Here is a 22,683-nt window from a genome sequence, read left to right on the forward strand (position 1 = left end):
GCCTCCTGCTCGCTCTGAACTGCACATCCTTCCTTTTGGGACATGTCTTTTTATCTCCTTCTGGATACTCACCTCTGTTTTCTGGGATGCTTCTGCTGTGGTTACATTTATGGTTACATTTCCATCCCTTACACTACATTTCCATGCCTTTCACTGCCTTTTAAACAATTTTGTTGCTACCTTTTAAAATTCAGAACAAGAAGAGCAAGGTCTCTGAGTGGGAATGGGAAAGGGAGACATTGTCTGTGGTAGAGGTCAGTGCTCCAGGACAAATATCATCATCCCAAACCCCTCATGGTGGTTTCCCCCTTTTTGAGCCCAGGAAAGATGGAGCCAGGAGCTTCACTGGGACAAACTGGGACTCCCTGCCTCTTGCAAAAAAAACCCTTGGGGGCTCTTCTGGGTAAAAGCCTGAGCTGCTTGTTTCCTTAATGCAATTGGCACTCTGGTCCATTATGAATTCCATTTATAAATTGTAGCTTCCGCTTTTTTCTTTCCTTTTTTTTTTTTTTTTTTTTTATTAAAACTCTAAATTTCATTAGTTTGCACTTACAAAAATAAGCCTGGCATCAACCAGTGAGCTCTCCTGAGATTGTGTCATCAATTTAGCCTGCCACTGATGCAGCCCCGTGTCACGCCTGGCACGGTGACAGCACCCAGCTCTAATCCTGCTGCTGCCTGAGTCACCTGCCCTGCCTGGGAGCACAGAGCCACTCACATGGACTTTTCTGATTAGGAACTTTGGTTTCAAGGGGAAAAAAAAAAAAAAAAAAGACAAAAAAAAAAGAAAAAAGAAAGTTGATTGTAAATTTAATTCCTGCATCGTAGTCGTTTCTGCACCACGGGTCATTAGGCACACATTAGTACTGCCACCCATTTTTCATAGGAGCTGCACCAGAGAGGCAGAGCGTGGCTGCTGTGTCCTGGAGCATCCTGCCTGCAGCCCATGGGCTCCTCAGGGTGGTGGGGGGCACCCAGAGCCTGGAATTTTACCTGCAAATCCCAGAGGAGAGCCAGAATGGTCCCAACCCTGTGTGCAGGTGTGACTGATAACCATTCTGGCAGTGGTGAATTCTCCGTATCTTACATTAAAACATCTCCTTGTCTTATAAAAATATCAGCTCCAATTCTTCTCCTTTCCCAATCTCCTGTTCATTTTTAACCCTTCCAGCTAGGGAAGGTCAAACAGTTCCATCCTTCAGGCATGTGGTCAAGGATTTTCCCAGCCCTAACAGAACCAGCACTATTTGTTGCCTGCCTAGAGTGAGGTTTTCTTTTAATAAAAAAGTTCCTTGTTCCCAGCAACGTGAAAGATAAATCTGTGAGCATGTGAAAGACCTGAACCCAGCCATGCTCAGCACTGGCCAGAGCTGCCTGAACACTGCCCATGTCAGTCTGTCCAGGCTCGACAGACAGCCTGAGGAAGCTGGCTCCTTTAATAGGCTTCAGGGGTTTATTTATAGCCCCTTGGAATAAGTGCAGCTGATACTTAAGATCAGCAGAATTAATGACAGCGAGCTGGCAAAAGGCCAGGTCTGCAAATAGTGCCACTAAAAGTCTCCTCCACCATAAAATTTGTTTAATGTAAGAAATCATATCGTGCAGGGTTTTGTCTGCCATTTTTATAATTAGCAGGAGAAATCTCCAGTCTGCCTCTGAGAGCAGCCAGTGCTTTATGGGCTGGCTTTTGGTGCTGGTTTGGAATTTTATGTCCATTTTTGGGGGGACTCCTTGTGCTCTGTGTCCCATGGGAAGGGGTCCTTGCCCACTGTGGATCTTCTATCACTTCCCCAGAGATGTGGGGAGCAGAGAAAAGAATCAGGACCTGTGCCAGGTCCATGTGGTAGCTGATCACAGAGGAGGATCACACCCTGCATGTGTCCAACCTCAGGATCAAACCCTTGCCCAAGGAGCTGCCAGCCAGTGCAGTGACATTCCTCTGAGATTCCACCAAAAATTCATCAAACCATCCAGAAAAGCAGCTGTGGGCTGGGCAGACCGGAGTGGGGTGGTTTGTCATCTGTAGACAGGCAAAATGCATTGAAAGCACCCACTTTGGTCTCACTTTGTCCATGTTTGATAAGTTTGTGCTGCTTTTCTCTCAAAAGCCATATCAAACTTCTGCAAGTATTCCCACTTTTTACAACCCTCTTGATCATACACAAAATCCCCAGCAAATTACCTTGAAATGAGTTATTCTATTCCCTTTTTTTTTTTTCCCTCCCTCTAATGGAACAGAAATGAGCTTGGGTGGTTTTGCTCACTAACCACAACAAATGACTCTAATAACACATGCAGCAGTGTTCCTGCTCTATGGGCTGGCATTGTCCCTGCCTGCACATTCCTGGGAACATTCTCTGCAGGTGAGCATCTGTCCTGGGGTGCACAGGGACCCCAGCTGGGCTTGGGGGACAAGGCAGACCTGTTCACCCCAACCCTCAGCCCACTCTGCTTCACAAAAGGCTCATTTGGGGCTTGCGTAGAGGTTTTCCTTGAAAAAAATTTGGTCTTAGGATAACAAAATATAAAAATTTGGTCTTGAAAAAAATTTGCCTTGAAAAAAATTTGGTCTTAGGATAATAAAAAGCAGATAAAATGCTAGCCAAAATTAAAAGGTTGGGAATGCCATGGAGTTTTGAATTTAGCTGTACACCTGTGATGCAGGTACAGGGCAATGGCAAACAGATCTCCTGCTCTCTCTTCACTGTGGTCACTCATCCAGCAGCAGCAGGGATGAGAAAGAGGCTTTTGCCCATCTTATTTTCTGAAGAATCTCCTCCAGATGTGTCCTGTACCCTCACACCTCTGGATCAGCCATCACAGGAGATGCCCATGGGCTGTGAGACAGCCTGGAGAAGGTGGAGTTATTCTGGACATCTTTATGGGAACACCTTTTGTGCTGTTTGCACTGTAACATCCTCTGGACATCCTGCCCTGCGCAGATTTTGGTCCAGCTCCCTCCCAGGACAAAGGTTAACCCCAGCCTGCTCCATGATTTAGGTTACCTGTTTCTCTAATGGATTGAGCATTTCCCTGCCTGGTATTTATAGGCACACTCAGGATCCCAGATAAAATGCTGTATCTTTAGTTAGAGATGCAAGAGATGATTAGTGGCCTTTCCATGAGATATCTTTTAAAGTCAAAGTACTTCAGGGGTGCCTTAATGCCCTGCTGACCTGGGACCTACATTTGGAGGAAGCTTTAAAACTAAAATAGCCAGAGAAAGGAAAATAATTGGGTGGATTGTGCTGAAAAAGGTGTTAGGTATAGCTGTTCACTCTGTCTTTTTTTTAATTTTTAGGCTTTTCCTCTCATATTTTTTCCTCCAGGAGGATGAAAAATTGAAAGAGTCGGGCACACAGTGCCTCCTGTTCAGATACAGGCTAGAAGTGCACACGTGAGCATTTATTTAGTGGAAGGAGGATAACTCCATCACCCGGAGATGTGGAAGTGTCTCCTGCAATTCCAGCTGCACATTCAGGACTCAGGAAGTCACAGGGGGAGCTGCCAGCACTGGGGAGGTTCAAACACAGGGAAAACGAAGCCCTTACAAGACCCCTCATGTGCTATTTCCAGGTAACAACCAGGTGTCAAGGAGGCACCTTGCTGGCTGTATACATTTTTAGAGCTGAATTTCAAACTTTCTTACTCTTGGTGGTCCCAGGAGGCTCCACTGTGCTGTGTGGTGTGGGGGGATTGACCTTGGGAGAGGTTTCTGTGGCAGGATCCATGGATTTGTGCTCTCTGGGATGCTCAGCCCCCTGCTCCGCGAGGGGAATCTCCTTGGGGAGAGGTTGGTGCTGCTCAGGTGCAGCTGCTCTGGGGAGCGCAGCAATGCTGTGGCACATCTGAGGCACCTCTGAGTGGGGGCATCAGGCTGATTTCCTGGGACACCTTCCTGCCAGACCCACACGAGAGGGGTCTGCAGTGCTGTGACTAGCCAGGCAGGCTGGCTGCTGTGCTTTGAGCCCCCAAAAAGGTCTTTTAAAATTTTAAAATCCTCCAAGAGACCCGACCCTGAGCAACCACCGCGCAGCAGCTCCAGCAGACCTAATTTCAGCACAGAGAGTCTTTCTCCTGCTCTCACATAATGCTGCAAATCCAGAGGCTTTTCACAAAAGATGCATCAATTCAAGTGAGTTCCCTGGAGAGCTCTCATCCATAATTCCAAATCCAGGGATCAAGAATTGCTCTTCACACCTCGTGTTTCCTGGGGTGTGCAAACCCACCCACAATCAGTCTGGATGGGACAAGGAGATCCCAAAAAGGATTTCAGGACTCTTCTGTTTGCAGGGACTGACCCAGAAGCCAAGCAGGGTGATGTCCCCTGCCCCTGGGGGTGTCCTGAGCACCCAGCAGGGCTCTCTTGGTTGGTACTTGCAGACTCACAGGGGGGTTTCAGTGACTGTGGGTTGTCCTGATGTATAAAAATATAAAAATTGAAACTATTTCATGCAGGGCAACCCAGTGAAGCTGCTCCTGGATCACAGGACCTGATCCCTTCACAAACTCCAGTGCACCTTTTGTCCTGTTCAAGGCACCAGGCAAGGGATGGTGCCTTGCACAGGACACGGATGCACTGGAGCATCCTTTGCATGAGCAAGAATGATAAACATTCACACAGGAATTACACATTTGCAGATCAAAAGTAATTTTGCTACAAAATCTACAATTCCAGGCAGTGAAAGCCCTGATCAGAGCACGCTGTGCTTTGCTAGCAACTACGAGCAGAGGAGGGCATTCACCCTGTAAAGCTGCATGTTTCAAAATAACCTGGATTTTATGTCCCAAATTACTAATTGCAAATTATTCACCTAGTTCTCATAGAATGTCCTGGTTTTTGCTGAACTAAACCCAACTGTATAATACCCTGTTAGCCTACTGGGCTTATATCCAGAGCTCAAAGCTGTTTCACTTCCTTGTCTCTCTTCTCCCTCTCATTTATTTTCCATATGATGAATAACAACAGCAACAAAAAAAATCAGAATAAGACAGAAGTTTTATTTTTTAGTGCATGGTTTGTAGGGGCATGGGGAGGAGTCTGGATAACCTGAACTGTTATCAAGAATGTCACTCAAATTACAATATCATTGTTTGAAAAAAAAATTCTGGCAGCTAATTCTGATTGCAGTGCACATTTCTGTGCCTGTGACAAATGATTTCTAAAGTTAGACTCAAGGACACCAAGCTTCCAAGAGGTCACTCATCTCTGGTGTTTATTTTATTTGCCATACCCAAAGAATTTTTTAAATAGTTAAATTAAGAAGAGAGGGGGGGAAAAAGAGAGGAAGGAAAGCCACGATGATCTGAAAAAGATTGAAGTGTTTAGTTTTAAAAGGAGTGATGCTTAGAGCCATAAAGTATGAAATACAGGAGGGGAAGCAGATTTGGGGCTAACCTGTGATATCACATTAGACTTTAAAGCTGTTCCAACAGACTAAGCATTTGAGAAAGAATCGGAGCTGTTGGTGATAAGTTGCTCCTCTTATCGGCAAACTGTCATCTGTCTTGAGTGAGAACATTTTGTCCACCCTACCAAAACAAGTCAGAAAAATTGGATAAAAACAAAAATATAAATCAGAAGGGTAGCTGGGAGCAGAACTGATGGCAATTTCCTGGCAGGGATCGCTGTACAGCTAAATGTCAGATGTGGCAGAAAGAATTATATTTTCAGCTTGAGGTCAGGAATTATGTGCGAGCGTGTGGTGGCCTCAGCCCAGCCAGCAGAGCCACTGGGGCCCCGGGGTGGCCTCTGGTGACAGCCCTGGTGTCCCCAGGGCAGCAGTGCCACCAGCGTGTGCAGGCTGTGTTACCCCAGAGTGCCACAGCTCTGCCCCTTCCCATCCCTCTGCCCCTGGGATGCTCTGCTGCCTCCCAGCCCAGCTCCAGTGCATGATTGCAGCAAGGCTGCACTGCTGCATCACCCCGGAGTGCCACAGCTCTGCCCCTTCCCATCCCCGGGATGCTCTGCTGCCTCCCAGCCCAGCTCCAGTGCATGGTTTCAGCAAGGCTGCACTGCTGCAGCCCTTCCCCAGCAGCAGCAGCTGCCCTTGGTGCCTGCAGGTGCTGAGGGTCCCCAGGCAATCTTTGCAGCTGGAGTTGAATGCTCCCAGAGCCATCCTGCCCCGTGCCTGGCTCCCCAGAGACACTTCTCCATGGCAAAAGTGCTTGCAGAGAACAAGAAATTAAGTGCTTCTCAGGCTCTATCTAGATTCTTTCTTTTCAATTTAATATTCAATTTAAATCTTAATTTGCTTTTTAAACCGTGATTCCATTTGATTTGCGAAGCACACCTGGAGCTACGGTGTCAGGTGGGGAATGGAGGTGCACGATCTCCCGAGGGTGTGCAGGTGTGCAGGGTCCTGGGGCCCAGCTGCACCCCAAGTGCAGTCACTGCCCCTCATCTGGGACAGCTTTAGCCCTGTCCCAGGCTGCACAAGCCTTTGACATTGTCACATCTTCACCAGCCACCATCTGTGGGACCACATGCCTCGTTTCCCCCCAGCAGCTCTCTTTTCCCATTTGGTGATTTTGTAAAAGCACCTAACCTTCTCTCATTGTGCCTCCACTCCCAAACCGTGTGCCTTGTGAGAGCACAGCAGCTATGGTGCATTTAAATAGCTGATTTCTCAGGGTCTGGTTCAGGTCTTGCCTCCAGTGGTATCAGTTTGGCTGCTGCAATGGGAACACTGTGTTAAATGTGTTTCTGCACCCTCTCCTCTGGGTGTCCTGCAGGTAAACCCTGCTCAGGTCAGGGGGGACATCAGGACAGCACCCATTCCTTGGCACAGGTCACCTCCCTGCCTGCCCTCCCCTGCTCAGAGACATTTAGCAGCACCCAAAACCCTCAGTGCTCCGCGTGCTGGGGCTGAGGGGACAGCGTGCAGGAGGTCACAATGCGTGTGAGCCTCTGGAGCACAGAGAAATCTCTGGGGACATGGGCACGATGTCACGGCAGCACCTTGGCATTTGAGCTGGAGGTATCAGTGACACCCTGGGATGAGCCCTGCTCCTGCCCTGGCACGGCATTGGCACCCCTGGAGGGCAGGCATTGCTCCGTGCTCGGGCCTTGCACCCAATTTGGGCACAGCAGGGTGGAGGGGAGCCAAGGTGCTGCCTGCCAGCCCCTCCTGCACTGCACCTGATGCTCCCAAGTGCTTTTCTCCTTCACTTCAACACATTTAACACAGTGTTCCCATTGCAGCAGCCAAACTGATATCACTGGAGGCAAGACCTGAATCAGACCCTGAGAAATCAGCTATTTAAATGCACCGTAGCTGCTGTGCTCTCACAAGGCACACAGTTTGGGAGTGGAGGAACAATGAGGGAAGGTTTGGTGCTTTTACAAAATCACCAAATGGGAAAAGAGAGCTGCTGGGGAGAAATGAGGCGTGTGGTCTCTCAGATGGTGGCTGGTGAAGACGTGACAATGTCAAAGGCTTGTGCAGCCTGGGACAGGGAGCAGGGCAGGGATAAAGCTGTTCTCTGCCCTGAGGAATGCAGCAGATGAAGGGGAGTGACTGGAAAACCCCCCAAAACTCTTTAGGGCAGGTCCCTGGGCACTGCTCCCTGCCCAAACTGTCCCAAGTTCACTGCAGCCCTGCAGCAGCAAATCCCTTCCCCAGCCCCTGGTGCTGCAGGAGTTCAGTATCCAACACCACAGCATGGTTGGGCCTGTGCTATGGTCAGCGACTCTGCTATAATTTGGTTTTTAATTATATTTTTTATGATTATTTTTGCAACAGTTTGGTTTCAGGACACTTCAAGTCCTTCTGTAAATCTGGATGACTGAGCTGAGCTTTTGCTTCAACCCAGCTGGGAGCGAAACATCTGGGCAGGCTGGATTGCAAGGACTGCAGACCCTGGTGGTGACAACAGCCAGTGCCCATCTCCCAAGGACTGAGCAGTTTGTGGCAGGGGTCTGGGACAAGGGACAACTCATTCCTTGGTGGAAATATCCCAACAAGGACACCAGAAGCTGATGAGAGGCTGGTGCAAACTCCCCTCCTGAGAGCACCATTAGTGCACATTTGGTTGCCAGAGGAGGGTGACCCAGGCAAGGGTTAATGGAGGCCGTGCTGTGCACCTGGCACACGTTCACTGCCTCGGCAGCACACTGGGTGCATGTTTATCTATATATATCTTACAGAGATAGTTATTTATCTATGGCATGCGGGCTGGGGAGCAGACAGGCTCTCCTCTCAGCGTGGCAGGGTGTGGAATGCCACACGAATTCTCTCTATCATTGCTCTGGAAATCCTGGCAAGCCCGGGGGAGCCTGCACTTGATCAGCTCTGTATCACTGTGTGCCACTGAGGGAGATCTCTGCGGTGTTTTGGGACACCCTGGAGCAGCCTTCACTCACACTAACACATCTGCCCCAGCACCCCAGGGACAGCACAACACTCAGCACCCTCTGGGTTTCACCTCCTGGGTCCTGGGCTTGCTGATGAGACCTTTCAGCTCTGTTTGGAAGAGCTTTATTGGCTTTTTCTTTTTGAATTGTGATGCCCCAACATCACTGTTTGTAAGAAAGAACTGGAGGATCATCCAGGTCACAGCCATCAGAGACACAGGGCTGAACTCCTGCTTTGGCAGCTTTTGGCTGTGCTGTTTGTTTGCTTGCATGGATTATCATCTTCCCTGCCTCTATCATACCACTGACATTAATTCAAAGCAAGCAGGACCCAGATTTCTGAAGAGGTTTCCCTAAGGGAATGTCAATTACCTTTCCCTTCCAGCACCACAAATGTCCTCTGGCACTTAAAAATCACAGCTTTATTGTGAGAAATGCAGCCACTTGCTCTAATTATTCATGCTGCACTCTAAGGCAAGCAGAAAGGTAATTAAAGTATTTAGTAGGTAAACTTGGAAAGGCAAGGGGTTGGAGAAGTACAACCCCAAACAAAAACAGTCTGTGCAATGGTTTGTGTATGAAGGAGTGGAAGAGCATTGTGGACTAACTCGGGAGATCTCATTTTGGGTGGAATTTCCATTGGAATCTGATCAGACAAAATGCTGCTGGACCTGGGTGGGTATTTCTGCCCCTGCAGAACATTTGAGACCCCTGTGCTTCCCTGTCCTGGGGGATGTGACACCTCTGGCTTTGGAAGGAGAAATTCAAGAGCCTTTGGTCCTGAAGAGGATGGAGGAGAGCCTTCCTTCCCCTGGTTTGACATGACCACAGGGACCAAGGGGCCCTCCAGTGCTGGAAATTCAGGGAATTCCTCGGGGAGGAATTGTCCTACTCTGCCTTGGGGGTTTGTTCCCTTCTCAGCACTGTCCTCTGGGTGCTCCGTCTCACTCCATCCCCACTCCTTCCTTCCCCCAGATTTTTCTCCATGGGCTGCCTGGCTCCTTCCACATTTAGATGCCAGTCTGTCCTTGCTCATTGTTATTCTCCACCCATCCCCTTAGCTCAGCCTAGTTTCAAGCTGCTTTGTCAAGGTGCCAGGATCCCCTGGTGGAGGTGAAGGTTGGCACATCAATGCCACAGAAGCATCCCAGAGGATGAGCATCTCTGCACATCCCGTGCCTGGAGAGAGGGGCCAGGGGCTCAGAGGTGCTGAGGACCCTCCCTGCAGCAGCATTTCCACATTTGCAGCCCTGCCAGCTTTCCTCCAGCCCCTGGCTTTCCCCTGGGCTCCCCAGCCCAGCTAGGAGTGCTGTAGTGTTTGGGAACCAGCAGCCTTAATTATCTTTTAAACCTCATTATGCTCTTTCCTATGATCTGCTCTTTGTTCTTCCTTCCAACCCTCTGTTTCTGCGGGCAGTGGAGAGCTCTGCCTCCCTCTGCAGCTCCTCACAGCACCACCACGTTCCCGGACAATGTGAACATGGAATTTCCATCTAAACCACCCCAAAAGCGGCGAAAAAAATCCAAGATTCATCATCATGAATCCCAACTGGACCACAGGCAGTGGCAGCAATCAAGAAGATGCAAATGCCTTTGTGGAAATGCCAGGAACATGTCCCATTGCTGACCAGGGCTTCCCAGGGATTTCCAGCCTCTTCCCACGGGAGAAAAAAGTGCTGTCATCCCATTCCAGGCCACAGAGCCTGTCTTTGTGTTATACATGATTTGTAAGCAAAATAACCCTGTTTGTCCTAGACCAGCTCGTTCTGGAGGCTCTGAAATTAGGTGCCATTACCAGGTGTTATTACTCTGCGGGCATAAAGTTGTACCTTAGCAAGCAACCCAGCGAGCTGCAGACAGATGAGGAGGATAATTTGATTCCATCTTTGGAAATGTCAGACTTTATGGGTGAATAAAATACATTCCATTTTCTTCTGTTTATCAATATTGGGCGAAAACAGACTAGAAATTGCTTATAAATGGGGAGTGTTGAGAATAAGGCAATATATTTGTTACCCCTTGCAGATGCACAGCACTGCCACAGCCACTTCTGTGCTGTGTGAAAGAACCACATAAAGCAACAAAACAAGGCACAGATGGAGAAAGAGCAACCCTTGCTGCCTTTCCATTTACAGCACAAGCAGGTCCAGGTCCTGCAGCTCAAAATCGTGGTCACACAGAATTAAATGTTCACAAAGCCACTGCAAATTCTTGGCTTTGAAGGGGAATTTGAAGAACCCTGTAAGGATACGCTCACCCGAGCTCTGAGCCAAAGGCAAAGCAGAGATCTGGGGCTGGATAAATGGAGCTCTGTGCCCTGAAGAGCAGATGACCCCATGGCCAGAGCAAGAGGGGCAATGGGGCTGGTCCAGGGAAACACCAAACCAGGTTTGTTGTGTGCTTGAATTGCCCAAACCAGGTCAAACTCTGGGCACGCAGAGAAGATGCAGCCCCTGAGAGCACCGTGATGGTAAAGGGAGGGGTTTCAGGAGGAAGAATAGAACAGCACTGAATGAATTTTCAGACAAATTATACCTAAAGAGGAATGAAACATTATAGTTTCAATTACCGCTGTGCCCAGCCACGCAGGTAGTAATTCAAACAAGAAACAATTGCTGGATTGTCACCCTCAAATCAGACACATACCATTTAATTCCATTTACTGAGGGTTCACTGACTGTATTTTGAATCAAATACAGCCATTAATGTGCAAAGATCTGAAAAATGCATGTGTCCCTTTTATAAATGTGACAGTGAGACTGTAATTCCTGTAAAATCTGTTTTCTTCAGGTTGGGCTGCTCCTATTGCCATTAGTTGTGCAGATATTACTTATTAAAAGTTTCACTGTGCCAAGCTAGATCTTCTTGAAATGGCTTGCACCTTTTTTGTTCAGGGCACACAAAGAGTGTGGTCAGCCTTGTATTCCATCACCCAAACTTAGCAAATTGATTCGATTGCAGAACAAGCCACTTTCATTAAAACAATTAAACCCTTACTATTATTGCCATTCCAGCACAAACATAAATCATCAGTTACGGGAACTAAAAGCTTTCAGATGGAATTGCTCTAACACCTGCCTCATGCAGTGGGCACAGGAAGGGTGACTGCTGCCTGAATAAAACCCTGTCACATCCAGAAAGTGGATGTTATTGAATATTACTGTGCTGCCCTGGTTAGCTCTGGCAGAAGGGCAGCACATGCCAGTGGGCAGGCTGAGCAGCAGGAGCAGTGCTGGGGATGGAAGGGATGAGAAGGGCTGGCACCTTTGCCCAGGTGGTGTCCTGGCCCCAGCAGGGCTCTCGCCCTGCTGGGTTTTGCATCACTCAAACCCTGCACCATGGCTGAGGTGATGCTTCCCTCAACCAATAAACAATTCCATGGGTGGAAGTGTCCTGCTCAGTGTGATAGAGGGGAATGAGTTTGGGACAAAGCCTGGGGGTTGTCTGGAGCCCTTTTCCTTTTTGAAATAGTACCTGCACATATTCCCTGTGTCAGCACTGTCACACATTCTCCGTGGGGTCACAGAGTGTGTTGCCCAATAAAACCAGACCTTTCCATAAAACCGCACTCGCCCTTCTGCTCTGGCAGAGGATGCATCAAAGGGCAGATCATTTAAATATTTCACTGGTTACAGTGTGGGTCATCAGAACTGGATATGTGTAACTTCAAAGGCTTTCCTACTCCTGCTCCTCACATCATTCCAGGTCACACTTCCCTACAGGTTCTTGCTGTTGACTCAAGGACACTTCCAGGCAGCAGAATATCAATGGGGCAGGGATGGACAGGCCAGCTCATCCTACCCATTTTAAATTGCTTAAAAAGACACAGAAGCCTTTCCTCAAAGAGAGTCTGTGGCAGGGACTGAAGTCAGTGCTCAGCATGGGGCTTAGACAAACAGAGTGGTCATTAGTGACTGTTCTCATTGTCACACCGGTGCAGACTGTTAATTCAGCACAAGAGTCATTAAAAGCAAGCCTCAGTGGAGAGAGAGGTTTTTGTAAATGCCAGATGACTTGGCAAAAAGTGAAGAAGACCCTCAACATCCTGCACTGCTCTGCTTGTAAATTCGGAACAAAAACTCCCAGGAATTTGCTGGCGACAGGGTTAGGCACTAATTATTTTTTTATGCTGAAAGCTGTTAAAACCTAACCCAGCTTTCCCTCACCCTGTAACCAAGATAAGCTCACTGGTCACTCCATGGGTCCCTCTCTTCCAGAGGAGTGTCACCACTCCCAAAGCTCTCCCCTGCCTTCATTTCTGGGTTGCACTGATGGCACAAAGCTTGGGGATAATCCATGGACACTGTCCCAGCCCTGCTCCAGCCCCAGGGCTCTAATTGCCTGTGAGCTCACAATTTAAGAGCAGCATCCACTCTGCTGCATGGGTGTCCCTCCCTTAGAGTTCCTCCTACCAGGTGCTTTTCATTTATTTGTATTTCCAGCAGCGATAATTGAGTTATCAATTTTGTGCTCTTTTGGGCCAGAAGCAGAGATCAGAGAGGTATTTTATACACCTAATTATGGATTATTTCCCATAGCTATAAAACCACGGAGAGACAGATCCAGAAAATATGTCATGAGGTGATCTGTGTCCTCTTCATCTCTACTGGCTTCTCCCTGTTGCTTCCTTAAACTCCAGGCTGAATGTCCTCCAGACAAAACAGTTGTCAAAAGCAAGGGATACCTATTTCCCCACTGGGCAAAATCCCTTCCCACCCCAGCAGAGAGCTGCTTAAAATTAAATTCAGCTTTTACTGAAATGATCTGTTTAAACCTTTAGCACCTCGTTGAGTCAGGCTGAGATTTATCCCATTTCTCTGCAGTTTGGCCATAATCTGGCTCATAATGGTGACCCAGGGTCCTGCTGAGGAGTGAAGAATTTGATTTTCTTTCCTGCTAATGGTTTTTGGGGGGGTGTTGAACAGAATGATCCTTAAGGTCCTTCCCAATCCAGCCATTCTGTGACTCTGTGGTTTGGATGTGGCCTTTCACACCCCCCTCATCTCCCCATTCCTCTGGTCCAGGTTTTTTTGCTGCAGAGCCTCCCTCCATCCCAGGCAGGTCTGAGTGCCTGGAGCACGCTGCAGTGCAGAGCCAGTGCTCAGGTCCAGCAGATCCTATTTTTATATTTAGGGAAAGAGACAGGAATCATCTGTGTGTCGGGATTGGGTTTCTGGTGGTGACATGAAGAGGCCATCCAAGATGTATGACCCAGCAAATGTACTGTAATGCACACATCACATTTGTTCTGCCAGCAAGTAGATATTGTCTAGGGTATATTACAGCTGTGCTTTGGTGTTTAATTTAATGTGAGTGAACTGCCTTAATTTCTCTAAATTGTAGTTATAAACATAATGCTAACAGTGATATTGCTAATAATTTATTTTGCAAGTGATTAATCAACAATGAACTATTTTAATTACCTGTTCGGAAATGCCAAATTCTAAATTAATTATGTGTCATTATATGAATTCACATGTATAAATATATGCACTTATATATGAATTCCAAGGCTAATTAAAATGAATAAACCATCAGATTTGGTGAATTCACAGAGCTGAGGGAGGATGTGCTCTCCCCTGCTCTTCTGCCTTTTTGCATTTCATCCTCAGCACAAAGAGAATCTCATTCCAGTGCTTTATGCAAGTCGTTTGTGGCCCTAAAAAAGATATTACCTGGAGAAAGTAGCAAATTCCCTGGATGCCAGCCTGCCCAGAGCAGTGTGGAGGGCAGGGGTGTGGGAAGTGGGAGCAGGGGAGGCAGGTGGGGGCTACTGCATTTCCGTCTGTGGGAAATGCAGAGTGTGACTCTTTGGGGTGATCTCTGTGCCAGACCTCGGAGCTGCCTGGAAATAAACCCCAGTGGGGACTGGAACGGGGGAGAGGAGGTGATTCCCTGCCCTCTGTTGTTTCCAACCATTTTGGAGGGGAGTCAGAGAGTCACTAAACAGATTTAGGGCACAACCGAAGAGTTTTCCTTTTCCCCTGGGAGGAGGCTGCATCTAGAGATGCTGCAGGGCACAAAGCTAGCAGTGTGGGGTATTTAGCAGTGGAACACCCCCAAAATGAGGCTGGGCAGGAAGGGGAATCTGTCCCTTTGCATGGAGACTCAAGCCCATAGCTCATGGCCAATGATCCCACCATCAGCACTGGTCCAGCAGCAGCAGAGGTCCCCAAGGGGGTTGGTGGCCCCTGTGGCACAGAGGGGAGGGGAGGGAATCTCTAATTTAGGGGTGGGAAGCGGGAACAGTTCTAATGGTTTGCAGCACAGGCTTGAAAAGCAGAATGATTAACGAGAGCAGTGCCATGGAGGAACCAGAATCTAAGTAATGAGACCTTTATTTGATACATAATACCACTGGGACCTTCTATAAAGAGAATATCAGGAGTAGGGCTAAGTTTTGCTGGCTTGGGAATGCATCAGGAAGGGGAGAGTATTGCTGACTCTGCAGTCAGATGCTGGGGCTGTGCACAACGGGGCTGCAGTGCTGTTCAACGTGAGCCTGAGACATGTTAATTCAGTCATATATTTCCAAATGCAGGAGAGACACCCTGATTTAGTGTGCTGTGTGGATCTATGCAGAGTTGTGGGTTTAAAATGCAGTGTCCAGAGGCTGATTCCATCACCTCATGGTTGAACTCAAGCTGGGAGATGAAGAAGCCATTAGATACGTATCGAGAACTTCCAGCCAAAAAATTACTTATGGTTTCAATTGAAGGAGAAGAAGTTGTAGAGAGTTTAGGTATGGATGTCAGAAACACAGCAGTTAGCAGCAGAGATGTATGAGAGATTGGGAGGTGATAACTTAGATAAATTGGTGTCTCATCCATATTAAGGAGACAGCTCATCCTCAGTTGCTGCCGGATGACATGAACAGTGGAGCGTATATGGATACTAAAATACATTGGTCTTAAAGTTAAATCCCCAAGAACCATCAGAAATAAGTCTCAGAGGCCAAAGTGAGATTTGATGCACACTGCAAAAATATGCAGTCTGTCAGAGCATGCTGCTCTCTCCATATAACTTCCACCATTTGTGGGACAATTATAGGGAAAACAATACTGTGATCTGTAAAGCAGCTCCTGGAGTGGTTTTATTCACTAACTCAATGCTATGCATAATCATTGCCAGCAACATCTCCAGAGGTGTGTGCATAATAGAGAGACATCAAGTCAATGAGTCAAAACATCAGAAAATAAAATTCAGATGAACCTCACATTCAAAAATTATATCATCTGTCATTTAACACTGTCTGAAGATCTCCTTATTGAAATAATGCATCTAAACCCAAAGCTACCCCAGGCAGTAATGCCACACTGTGCTGCTGTGTTTAGGAGCTACCAGGAGCTGGGGTTTTCTGCACCTTTAGCTGGGGTTATAAAACCTGTGGGGATCTTCAAGCTGGAGCATCCAAACGACTCTGTAGAGGGGAAACAGAGGGCACTGGGAGGGTCTGTTCCTCTCCTGTACCCATGTCAAAGCCTGCTAAAGTGAGGAGTGCCCCCCCCCCAGCATCACTCATTTCCCTTGCTATGTAGATGTGTACAAGGATTTTCCTTTCAACAGCCAAATTTGCCTCTGAGAGAGAGTTTGTATCCAAATGCAAACTTAATTTGCCCTGGCTGACATTACACCTCTCTGGATTAGATCATCCTTCATGCCTCCCATTCCCAAACACCCGTGGAGATAAGAAGTTACCCTTTTTGAAAATGCAGCCTTGGAAGACCTTTAACTCCCCTAACTAAATTCTGATGGTGCTGTTTTCCCAAAGCACCATGTACAGCATTGTCTCTGCACTGCAGCTTGAAAGGAACAATTCCCTGCGGATGCAGGCTCCTGCAGCCAGGAATATCTGCTCTGGGATGCTTGGCAGGGGCAGCACAGCACAGCACAAGGCAAGGGTACACACACGTATAAATAAAATGTGCATGGCTGTGTGTGAGCTGCACACAGGCAGGGGCAGGCAGGAAGCACCAGGGCTGGATAATGAGTCCGAGCTGCTCCAGGGTGTGAGAATGAGCAATGAGCTTCTCTGCTGGAAGCAAAATCAGGAACTTGGGTGAGCTTTGCTACTTAGACAACAAATCACTGGGTGTGCTGGAGGGTTCATTTTTCACTGGGAAACACCAGTGAAACGAGTGCTTTGCTGCTTATCTCTTTATTGCTTATCAGTGCTTCTTTGCCCTTCATTTCTTGGAAAAGGCATGGTGCTTAAATGGGTTGAAGGGTGGAGGCTGTGAAACAACTAAGCCACCTCTTTAATCCCAGGGGCTTCATCAAGGGTTCATTTTGCTCTCCGGGAAAATCTCTGTCTTCCCAGATCACTCGCCTCCCTCTCCCCGCCATCCATCTAGGTTGCTTTGTCTGTATCTGAAGTCATGCTTGCCATCCTTTGAAGAGGTAGTCTCCTCTAAAAAATCAATAGTTAACATTGTCTTTAAATAGTCTGACATTTACCTTTACTGCAGTTTTCATTTCTTTCTGGGATTGCTCAGACATTTGTATTACCCGTGTACATTCCCTATTTCTCTGCCTGTAGCCACGGACCAGGAGCTTTGCAGGGATGGCAGTCCTGGTGGGGTAACTCCCAGCCACAAACAAGGAGACTTTGGCAAGATAATTGAGAGGACTGGAGCTTGCTAATAGAAGCCTCTTTAATTTATGGAAGACATCAACTGAGAATAATTACAAGCAAAAGGGTATCGTAAATCCCTGAAGAAAATACATGCTGAATGCAGTTTTCCCAACAAGCAAATTTGAATGCTAGCCCAAAGGTCAAAATAAAAGACTGTGAGCTTTAACCTCCTGAGCCATCCACCTTTCCTTTGGCTCTTGTCAGGAGCTTGTCTGGGGGTTCATGTTGGAAGCTGCCTGTTCAGAGCAGGGCCATTTGCAATCTGGGAAAGTTAAGCAAATTAGCAGAATTATTAGGTAAGAGGCAATTCTCCACAGCCTGCAAAGCAACTGCTTGTTAAATTAGCTCACACGGGAGAATTGCACTGATGGAATGATGGTTGCAGTGTTTGCAGAGGGAAGCCTGTGCAGGCATTTCCTTTGAAATAACGCCGCTCTACTCCAGCTAAAGAATAAAAAAAGGAGAGTTTGTGCTCATTCCCTTGGCGGGCTCCCTGCACAAATATGCTGTGGAAGATGCCTTTGTCTTTTAAACACGTTTCCTCTACCCAGTTCCTTCTGCAACAATAATAATAAAACTAATAAAGAAGAAAAACCCAACCCCCTCAAACTATCTACTTCTAAAAATAGGGAGGGCTGCAGGGGAACTGATGCCATCACGCCCCTGGAAGCAGGTGGCTCATTGCTCCCAGTCCCCTCTGGGACTTGCAAGGACACCTGGGCTTTTGCAGCCTTGCTGTCCTGGGAAGACTGTGTGAATGTGGCTCTCAGCAGCAAAAACAGAGTCCCCCAAGAAGTCAAGGAGAGGATGGTTCATCCATGGTTTCTGATCTGCCAGTCTCATTTTTATATACTCTTTGGTTATTGATTTGGTATTTTTATACCTTATATAGTGCACTTAGTACAGGAAAAAATGGATTCACCAAGTAAATGTGCTTTATTAGCAGGTCTCTGATGGAAAATTATGCCAGTTTTCCATTTAAAAGATGCATCAGATTAATTCACTCATGAATCAATCTGTCTATGCTTGAAAATCTACTCACACCCCACATTAAATCGTCCGGCGTGACACTGCAGGCTGGAGATCACAATGGAAGTTTTTTAATGATGGAAAGGTATTATTGTGAAGTTTTTAGCACTTCCTAGACAGCAGGGAATGAAATGCTGATCCCCAAAATGAAGTGAGGATCTTACATCAGGCTTAGCTCCAGATTCCCTTGCAGATGAAGATGCATCAGTTAAAGTCATTTGGGGTTTTTCCTTTTTTCTTTCCTTTCTTTCTTTTCCTGCTTCTTTCTATGACCGACGGATGTCCCATCTAAAGGGGCTGTCCCAAGTTTTGTCCTTCACAGGATTTTTTTGGCTCACAGGGCCACGATCCTCACCATTGAAAGATGGATTGCACCTGTACTTTCCAGGTGATCCAGAAAAGGGGGATAGAAATTAATTCCTTTCCCTGTGCTGAGTAGAGGCTGCAGGATCATTCATTATTTGTTCCTGAGTGAGTGCTGCATGGAGCCACCTATTACTCCTGTCAGGATATCAGCTCATGGCTGGACACTGGAATATTTGGGAAACAGTTTCAAATCTCTCATTCTTTCCCCACTCCTGTCCCTCTATGCTGGAGAAAGCAGAAATCATCTGTCAGGCATTGCACAAAATTATTTATAGGATGGGAGGGTAGAAAGAGCTGGAGGCAGATTTTATCAGAGATGCTAAAAGATGTGAAGTAACTGTTCCACGTGGGATTGGAAAAGAAGCCCTTGGTGCTGAGTTTCTTCAAGAGAAAGGCTGCCCATGCTCTGCCCCATCGCTCAGTTACTCCTTGTAGCTTCTTGTAGCCCCCTGTAGCAGATGCTGCTTCTCCTCAGCCCCATCTCTGTGGTGCAATCCCACCTTTCAGCCCCGGGGCTACATGGAGCATCTCAGTGTTTATTTTTGGTGTAGTGGAATAAAAGACAAGTGCTTAGAGCCAGCTCGGATCCCTGGGTGCGCATCAGTTTCACAAGCATAAGGCAAGAGCAGTTGAACATTAAAACAGGGAGTCTCTCTTGGAATCATTCAGGTTGGAAAAGATCAGCAAGTCCAACCATTAAACCCATGTCCAATCCAGGCAGGCCAATTGCATAAAATAATTGACATGGAGCATCAACAAGCTATTTTCTGTTGTCCCTTTGGTTGCTGAATGCCCCAAAATGAGGGATATTATTCCCTGTGAGGGAAAGGAGGCCGTATCCACACCCCAGGCCGGGTGCTACTACAGCTCAGCAGCGCTGCAGGAGCTGAGGTGAAGCAGGATGGCCACGCTCCTGCTGTCTGGCCACGTCAGACACAAAGGGAAGGACGTCTGCTCCAACCTCAGCCAACAAAGGGCACGTGGACATGGTTCATATCCTGGCTGCAAGCAGCTCAGGCTGTGCAGGCACCCACTGGCATACAGCTCAGCAGGAAGGGCGGTGAAGGAGCAGCCCAAACTTAGGAGCTGAGGGATCCTTCCTCTGCTCTCGCTTGGATGTGCGGGAGATCCCATCATCCAACCCCTTCTTCCTTTGGAAAACATGTGCAGCACATCCCTGTGTTTGTGTTTAATCCAAACTAATGTCCTACGGCTATGATACGCGTGATTATGGCAGTCATTTTTAATTAGGGGTTGTGTCAATGTATTGACATTTTTATCGCTTTTGGGGGAAGTAGAGGATATTTTCCTGCAGGTGAACTCCTCTCTTTGTGGTTCTCTATCTCTCCAGCTGCACTGCTTGCTTATTAAAAAATGCAATGTTATTAAGCCCATTCTTTGTGCAAGTTAATTAAGCAACTTAACACAACACCAAATCCAAGGAATGCAGAATTCAAATTCCCTTCATCCTATGGCAAGATTTATAATCTTATCCTGTGTGCAACATTTATCATTAACAAAAGCCCTGGCAGGCTCTGGGAAACCGTGTGATGAAGAGAATGCATTCAATGTCTTGCTGGGAAGTGGAGTTAGACGGGAATGGCTCAAGCCACTCATTGCCTGCAGTGATGAACACCCTGCAGAAGATATTGTTCACACAGAAAGAAAAGGGAAGGCAGATCATTACATTTATTGGTCATTGCTTTTCAAGAGTCAATAAAGACCTACTGGAAAATACATGGTTAATAGCAGGAATATATCTTTTTTGTCTATCTCAAAAATACCTTTGGCTCAATGGCTTTATATAACACCAATAGAAGATCTGACTTCTGCCTGATATGTCAGGATGAATCTTCCTCCTGGGTGACGGTCCTGGTGTAGATGGTGCTCACATTGTACAGTTTTTAATGTCTTTAACCATCTTTAGCTTTGTATCCTGATTGCCCCTTCAGGCTATATGTCAATGCCATCTGGGAGGAAAAGAAGAGACTTCTGCTTGCTCGCCGCTGTAACGCAGATCTCTGGACTAAAACTGTGCTTCCATCACTTGACAAACTGTCAGCACAGAACAATTATCTGCCTGTTGGCTTGCTTGCCCTTTCTTCTCTCCCCTCTCAGAAAAAAAAAAAAATAAATAAATAAAAGAAAAACAGGTGAAGAAAAAGGATGTGCAGAAAAACACTCCATGAGCAGAATGTGGCTGATCTGATCACACTGCCTGAGACACCTGAAGATCAAAGGCAGAAGTGGATTCTGTCTTTTGCCACCTCCTCTTCCTGTGCTTGACTGGTGAATGCTCTCAGGTCTTTGGGACAGAGAACGTGCCTGTTTTTGTCTGACTTAACTCCTGTACAAATATGGATATTAGAGTATTAGTGTATTTAGGCTGATGTGTTCAGCAGCTCTAGATTATGAATTGCTCCTCAAAATAACGTTTGCATTCGCTGACAAAGGTCTTTATTACAGAAGAGGGTCAAGCAAAAAGGATTATTCTTGCTAATTATTCGCTGTTATTTAATATTTGCACAAAAGGTTTGCAGGACTGAGTCCTCAGGATTGCCTTGTTTGAGAAGCTAATAGGGTTTCCAGGAAACCAGCAGTGTCTGGTGAGCCATCAGAGCAGCCTCTCAGTGGATATGGGAAACAATTAGATTTGATGTAGTTAAGGATGGTTGGCTAAAGGTTTCTAATGACTTAGCCAGGACCTGATGCTGGGATTTTCAAAGTCAGTGGTAAGATTTCCACTCAGAGCTGTGCTTTATGGGAAATCGACTCAAGCAGATTCAATTCTAAGACCATGGATGGGTTCAGGATCCAGACAGCTCCTGGCTGCAAAGGGTGGATATCAGTGAGCTCCAAACCCTGCTGTTGCCTCAGGAAGGATTTGGGAGTGACCAAGGCTGAAACACAAACTGTTGGGAAGGATATTTACAAGGTTTTGGCCCATGCCTTGTGTTTGTTCCTGCACATTATCAGTCCCTAGAGAGCTCCCCTGAAGTCTACCTGCTGCCTTCTCCTTGGGCCTCATATTTCCTTGAGTAGACCATAATGGCTGTATTGTTATAGAAATTCCATGCTAAGTGAACTGAATTTCTCATTCCAGAAAGGCATAATTAGGCAATAAAAACACAGCCAGAAATCTTCAAGCATGGGTGCCTGAAGGTGGGATCCACATTTAGGCATTTAAATGCATGGCCCAACTTTTGGGATCACTGTGTATTCATATCTTCTCTTGCTTCCAGAGAACTAGAAACTTCCCTGCTATTCAAGGTGGCTTTGGGGGTACCAAACTTCTTTAAGGAAAAAAAATAATTCATTTACCTTCCCCGGTTTTATTCCAGTTGCAATGCCTCCAGCTTCCCCATTTGACATTTTTTAGTAACTTAATTATCAATACCAAGCAAGAATGTTAATAATGGTGTTGTTTAAATTGGATGCAGCTCTGGGGAACAAGAGAAAATAACCCAGATTGTGGGAGCAGGCGGGAGGAGCATGGTATTTTGGAAACCCAGGCCACAACCTGCTGGAAGCATCTGTTTCTACTCAGCCTTTTCCTCTAGAGTCCTAACATCATTCACAGCCCAGACTGCCAGCAATTAGGGACTTGTGCTGAGGATTTCCCTTCCCTTGTGCTGTCATCCCAAGGATGTTCAGGAATCTCAGGATGGGCAGTGACAACGTTGAGGTGGTTTGCCTGGACAGCCATTTGTGCCTCAGCAGATGCCTTTGCTTGATGATTCTGAGATGGGAATTAGGAACTGGGATCGAGTAGTGCACAGAGACCTGCATGGATAATTACAAAGCAATTAATCATCCAGGGCAGATAACGTGTCAAGAGGTGACTCAGAGGTACAGAGGTGGTGGCCACTTGGCTCTTCTGCCAAGGGCAGAGCTGTGCTGTGAGGCTTCAGCTGGAAAGCAATGAGCACCCTCACTACCCACAGCTGCAAACTGCTTCCATTCTAACACAGGGATTTGTTAAAGCCACTCCTTTTCCTCTATTTGCAGGCGAAAACATCAACAAATGCATTTTGCATTCTCTGCAGTCTTCTATCAGGGCAGGCCAAAGCCCTTTTGGGTGCATCACTGGGTGCTTAGAAAGATGCTGCAGTTGTGAAGATAAATAAATTAAAAAATAGAACCTGTAATTTCTTTTACATATTCCTAAGAAATCAGTTGGTGGCAAGAAGGAAAACGTGCCTGATCTGACTGAAGTATATGGGAAAAAAAACCACATGTAGACTTCAGTAGGATATTGACATGGATGTTTAGGCACTGTTAAAGTGCAGAAAAATGA

General features: G+C 46.8%; 1 long non-coding RNA gene across 10 annotated transcripts in view; it reads right to left on the reverse strand.

Annotated features, from left to right (window-relative positions):
• The window catches only part of LOC134427042 (uncharacterized), a 49,579-nt gene that overhangs the window by 8,648 nt on the left and 18,248 nt on the right, over window positions 1–22,683 (reverse strand). For 5 of the 10 annotated variants that reach the window (XR_010030081.1, XR_010030082.1, XR_010030083.1 and 2 more), the window contains one exon: window positions 20,506–20,733. The exons of 1 other annotated variant lie outside the window; for it this stretch is intronic. This is a non-coding gene — a long non-coding RNA (uncharacterized LOC134427042). 4 more of the 10 variants (XR_010030080.1, XR_010030085.1, XR_010030086.1 and 1 more) reach the window with 2 other exon arrangements.

This window comes from Melospiza melodia, chromosome 19, assembly GCF_035770615.1.
Source record: "Melospiza melodia melodia isolate bMelMel2 chromosome 19, bMelMel2.pri, whole genome shotgun sequence".
In the NCBI taxonomy this organism is placed as follows: domain Eukaryota; kingdom Metazoa; phylum Chordata; class Aves; order Passeriformes; family Passerellidae; genus Melospiza; species Melospiza melodia.